Source organism: Muntiacus reevesi, chromosome 6 (genome assembly GCF_963930625.1).
Source record: "Muntiacus reevesi chromosome 6, mMunRee1.1, whole genome shotgun sequence".
Lineage (NCBI taxonomy): Eukaryota > Metazoa > Chordata > Mammalia > Artiodactyla > Cervidae > Muntiacus > Muntiacus reevesi.
In genome coordinates, this window is record NC_089254.1 from 713,423 (window position 1) to 719,422 (window position 6,000).

Sequence of the window (6,000 nt, forward strand, 5' to 3'; positions counted from 1 at the left end):
CGGCTGCCCGCCTTCCGCTTCCTGCGGCGGGTCCGGCGTCAGCCCGCGGTGCGGGGCGCGCGGCGCGGGGCGCGGGGACGGCGCGGGGCGGGGGCCTCGCGGGCTCGCGCCGTCTCCGCTCTTCGCGCCGCGGCGCCGTTAACTCCGTGCGCGCCGGGCCGCGTTCGGTCTACGCCCGAGTCGCGGAGAGCGGCGGCAGCGGTCCTTCCCCGCGCACTGCTTCCAGCCGACTGAGCCTCTCCCGCCTCGGCGGGTCCCGGCGCGCGGACTGCGGCGGGGCTGCGAGGACCGGGCCGGGGCCGCGGGCGGGAGAGGGAGGATGGTGCTCGCCAGAAAGGAGCGGGACGGGACTGGGCGAAGACTGCTCCGGGCCGACGAAAACAGCCATTGGAGGGAGACGTCGTTTAACCAGTTACTAACTGCTGTAACTAGGAAGAGCGCAAGCTATTATTTCACACGGATTTATTGCTGAGCAGCCTCGCGCGGAAGAGAAGCGCTTCCTGCAGGGACCTTATCACTCTTGCTGGTGAATGGAAGAGAGGAAAAGTACAAAAAGTCACGTATTGAGGGAATTTTCCAGAAAGAAAAGTCGTACCACTTTTACGCTTTCATGTATTTGTTTTTGCTAATTCATATACTACTTTGCTTTCCCAGCCTCCATCTCACGTGTATTTTGGCGGTGGGGGAGGGGTCTCAAATACCATTAGGGTCTTTATTGCACGGTCTGTTTTTATTTTGTTTTTCTTTTGGCTAACACAGTAATGATTTAATGTTCCCTAAGATTCTATGAATAAGAAATATTGTTTTAGGAAGAAACAGTGCAGTAAGTTTTAGAATTTGGAACAAATCTAGCTGTCTTCCATGGAGAAGATTTGAGATGTGTATTCTATTTCTTATTAAGAATCTAAAAACAATATCTGTCGCTTTAAAGACTCTGTCCACCGTTAGGCAGTGAATTTAAATCTTCTTAATAAAATTAAAATTATTTGCCCTTTAAGCACAGTGCCAGTTATTTTATTCTCACTGTTACTTCTATGCAACTCGACCACAGATTTTCAGTATTACTTGGAAATATGACTAAGTGTTAACAATGCTGTCAGGAAACCAATGCAGTATATGCATTTTCATTTTATTGCTAAAAATGTGTAGGTGGCTAATTCCTTCACAGCCCAGAAGAAAATTACTGTCGGATTATTAAACTAGTTATCTGCTGAATACAGCAGTAACTTTAATGTTCAGAAAATTAAGGCATAATAACTTCAGAACAATATTATTTTCTGGAGATATATTTATTTTTCACTGTGGTTTGGCAGACTGTAAGACTTGGAGAAAGTCATGAGAGTCGTTTTATATTTGTTCATGTTTAAACTGACATGAGTCCTTATCCTTCCTCTATTGAGCAAAGAATTCTGAAGGATGTCTTTTTAAGAAAATAAATCTTTTTACCTCGAAACACTCTCTTATGGAGAATGTGTTCACAATATAGAAAAAAAAAATTCTAAGTTAATCCGGCCACTCAATATAATATTATCTGAAAAATAAAAGTATGAAGATATTCGACCCTCAGAGGTTAGTCACCTCCAGCTTTAAATTAGATGCCTAACAAGATGTGTGCGGTATTTAATCACAAGGTTTTAGCTTTCTTTTAATATTTCACGTAAACCTGAGATTAATATGTCATGGAAATGACCTGATTGAAGGTTATCTACTGTTAGAACTGTTTCTAATATAAAGAAAAGGGCGTCCATTTTAAGAAAGGCAGTTCTGAATTAATTTAGCAAAGCATATCAGCTCTTTTTAAGGGTAACTTGGTCAATGTAACTGCAGAAGTACAATACAAATAAGTTGAAAATGTGAAAAGTAGAGTGAGAAACGTTTTCATAGGACAAACTATCAAGCTTCTTTAAACAGAAAGTTATAAGCATTTAAGTAGTGAAAGAAGGAAAATGATGGAAAGAAAGAAGAAAGGGAAAAGTAAGAAATGAAGAAAGAAGGGAGATAAAATTGGGAAAAAATGTATGCTCTTTTCCTTGTGAAAATTGCCTGATATATATTTTATTTTCAGTCTTGCTAGTGAGACCAAAGTGTTTTCTTAATACTTGGTACATCATCACAAGGACATTTGCATTACTTCTTTTAGAGCATTTGCCTTGTTAAAGACAAAATGTCTCTATATGAATAGCTTGAAATAAAATTAAATAAATAAAATAAATTAAATCAAATTAAAACCCAAATATACCCAGTATACCAAATGACACAGTCCTAAGTCCCATTATTTTAAATAAGTCCTTGTAAAATATTATATTCTCCTATAAGATTGGAAACAACTTCAAGAAAAGACAACCTGTCTTCATCCAGTTGTGGGAGAGATATTTCCCGCTCATTGCTATGCCTTATCTTATAAAATGATTGCATATCTCTTCTTTGAAAATACTTATGAATTAGATGCTACAAAAAATTATGATCTCATTTTTTATTGTGTTTTTGCTCTTTGAATTAGCTTTTGATCTTTTATTTTTCTTTTAAAAGTGTAAATATCAAAGGACATGTGTGTGCTAAGTCGTTTCAGTCTTGCCCAACTAACCAGGACCCTATGGACTGTAGCTTGCCGGGTTCCAATGTCCATGGGATTCTCCAGGCAAGAATACTGCAGTGGGTTGGCATACCCACCTCCAGGGGATCTTCCCAACCCAGGGATCTCTTAAGTCTCATGCATTGGCAGGCAGGTTCTTTACCAGTAGTGTCACCTGGGAAGCCCATCAGTGGACATGAATTTGTGCAAATTTCAGGAGATAGTGGAGGACAGAGGAGCCTGGCATGCTACAGTCCGTGGGATCACAAAGAGTCAGACACAGCTTAGTGACTGAACATTGTCAGAGGTGTTTAACCTTAAGATTTATAATAGAAATGTTTATATGCTTCTTCCTCAGCTTGAGTTCATTCCATTGTCTTCCTTTGGTTTTTATTTTTCCTTCGTTTCCTTTTCTTTCTTCCTTTCTTTTCCTTCCTTCCTTCTTTCTTATTTTCATTGGAATTTATTCTGTGTGTGTATAAAAAAACTTGCTTAATTTTTGTCTTTCAAACACTGTTCCCTTATGAATCTGTAGGCCTTTACAAATGCTTTCAGAGCCATCCATCCATCCAAGAGTTGACTGGAGAGGCTCATCAAGTTCAGTGATTATAGACTATATCTTTTCTTTCTCCTAGGAAGACTTTTAGGCATTTTTGCATCTTGGACTTAGTGGCAAATCACCACATTTCACTGCCATAGACTTCTGATAGAGTGATATTTTATATTACATTTCCATTTTCTCTCCTAAGTTGGGGCTTAAGTGCCCAATGTAAACATTTTTAATTTTCTGAGTAAGTGGAAGTCACAAAATTATGTATTTTATCTATAAATAATCATTAAAGTCAATTCTGGAATAGGAAGATCACTCTTAGAAGCTGTAGGCATAAACTTCATCTCTTCATCTCTCTTGCAGGCATCTCACAGTGCTGTGGAGTGAGCAGTTTTCCATTCCTGCACCTAAAGAGCCTCCCTCCATGGTCTTGAACACATTCTTTGGAGAAGCTCAAGACTGAGTAAGAGAGAATATTTCAGGGTATTGAAGAAAATCTTCATTTGTAACCTCATGCCTGCATTATTTTTTCTCATTTGGGAAAATAAGAGGAATTAAATATTAAATAATCAATATTAACTATTAATAATTAAACATTAATATTTAAATAATTAAATAATAATAAAACAAAGTCTTTAAATATGGAAGCAGTATTGACAATTCAAAGAAGCTGTTTCAACTAAAGAAAATATGTGTCAAAAGAAAGACATTAACTTCTATCAACTAAAGATGAGCTTTTAAAATTTGTTTTCCTCTGAATTCTAGAAGCTTTGGTAATGCTGGGTTTACCAGTATCCTCCACATTGTCAAATTTCCAAAGATTGACAGAGTCAAAGACACACAATAATGAAAAAATAAGTATGAATAATATTCTTTCCAGATACACAGCATATCTTCACAAAATAAGTGAATTTCAGAACCAGAATGGTATTCGGTAAGGAATGAATCCAAACCATTCTACATATGAAGGATTAGGGCTGCTAGCAATAGTCATTTGTATCACACACACACACACACACACACAAACAAAACCAAGTCAAGGCCTTATTTCTTTAGGCTCTTAGCTACAAAATGCTTAAAATGTAGGACAGAGGATTAAACATTTTAAGACACACAAATGAACAAATAAAAGTTTGTTGTTCATGCTCTTAGTTCTGTTTATACTGAAAAAAGTGAGCATTGAAAATACAATTAACTCCACCCAAACTCTTTCCTAGGCATGAGTGCACAAGTCGTTTGTATTTTCAGACACTGAAATCTTTGAATCTTTGAATTGAGTCTTTGAATCTTCTCTATACAACTTGTTGCTTCATATCTCGTCTTATAAATGATTCTGAGAGTGAGGTTACTGATGGTTGTTGGAAATGAACAGCAATATCAAAGAGCCAGATGGCCTATATGGACTCTAATTGTCCATCATACAACTGTTCATTTTATACTTCTGCACGGCATTTCTCCCTTTATCTTTTCCTTCTGTACATGACTAAACTATAAATTACCTAGACCTAAATTATTCTGTGGGGCTCTATGTAACTTTGAAATTGAAGTTCATGAAGTTAGAACTCTTAATTATTTATGAAGTCTTGTTATGTCATTTTGAAAGTATAAAATCTGGCCTGGGGGTGGCCCCTGGAAACAGCAAAGGGAAGTGTCACATTTTCGGTAAAAGTTAATATCACGATTCGCTTGGATGCCCTCTACAAACCTATGGACCCTTTTTTTAAGATTGTGATAGTTGATGTACATTATTATATAAATTATAGGTGTTCAACAAAGTAATTTACAGTTTTATACTCCACTTACAATTGTTATAAACTATTGGTTATATTCCTGTGTTGTACAATATATCCTTGCAGCTTATTTATTCTATACATGATAGTTTTAATTAGTTAATTAGAGCATGCCATGTCTTAGTTGTGTCATGTGGGAACTCTCTCCCAGTGCAGACTTTCTAGGTGTGGTGTGCCAACTCAGTATTTGCACTGCATGGGCTTCCTTGCTCTGTGGCATGCAGGATCTTACTTCCCAGATCAAGGATCAAACCTGTATCCCCTGCATTGCAAGGCAGATTCTTAACCACTGGACCACCAGGGAAGTTCCCCAAAGTAGTTTGTCCTTAACCCCCCACCCCTATCTTACCCCTTCCAAAACTCATTGACTCTTATACCCACAAGTTATTTCTGTTAAGTTCTTCATTAGGAAAAAAGTTAACATGAATAGTATATGTCCATCCCATAGTAAAATATCTATGACTAGAAACCATGAGATAAGGAAAGCTGAGGATCTTGTAACTGAATCTGCTATCTCCAGACTATTTCTTCTTATTTCAAAGTCAAAATGCAGCTTTTGAGATATTTATTAATTTTAGCATATGCTTTTTATTAATTAAAAATCTTGTGAGGTTGATTAGACATGAATAACTACTTTCTACACATCTATTTTTGTACAGTGGGTAATTATTTGGGGAAAGAAACCCAAAATACAATAAAACCAGCAATTTTTGGTAGAATCTATAATTTCCATGCTTCTTTGCCTATATTTATAAAATAAATAATAACATAAAGTGCTGCGGAAAATCTTTCAAGAAATAAAAGAAATTTATAAATATTTAACTAGCCTTACATTTTAAAATATACATGTTTCCTAATTATTTACTATTGCAGACTGAGTTCAAGTTTCTCCACAGTATTTATTGCTATATCGTCAAGTAAGTGACATCCTCCCTAGATGTCACCTAGTTTCCCCATAAATAGGGTTTTATATCTTGTGAGGAAAATATCAGGGGTCCCTAACTCCAGGACATAATGCCTGATGATCTGAGGAGAAGCCGATGTAATTATTATTACATCAATAGTTAAGCACTCAATAAATATAATTC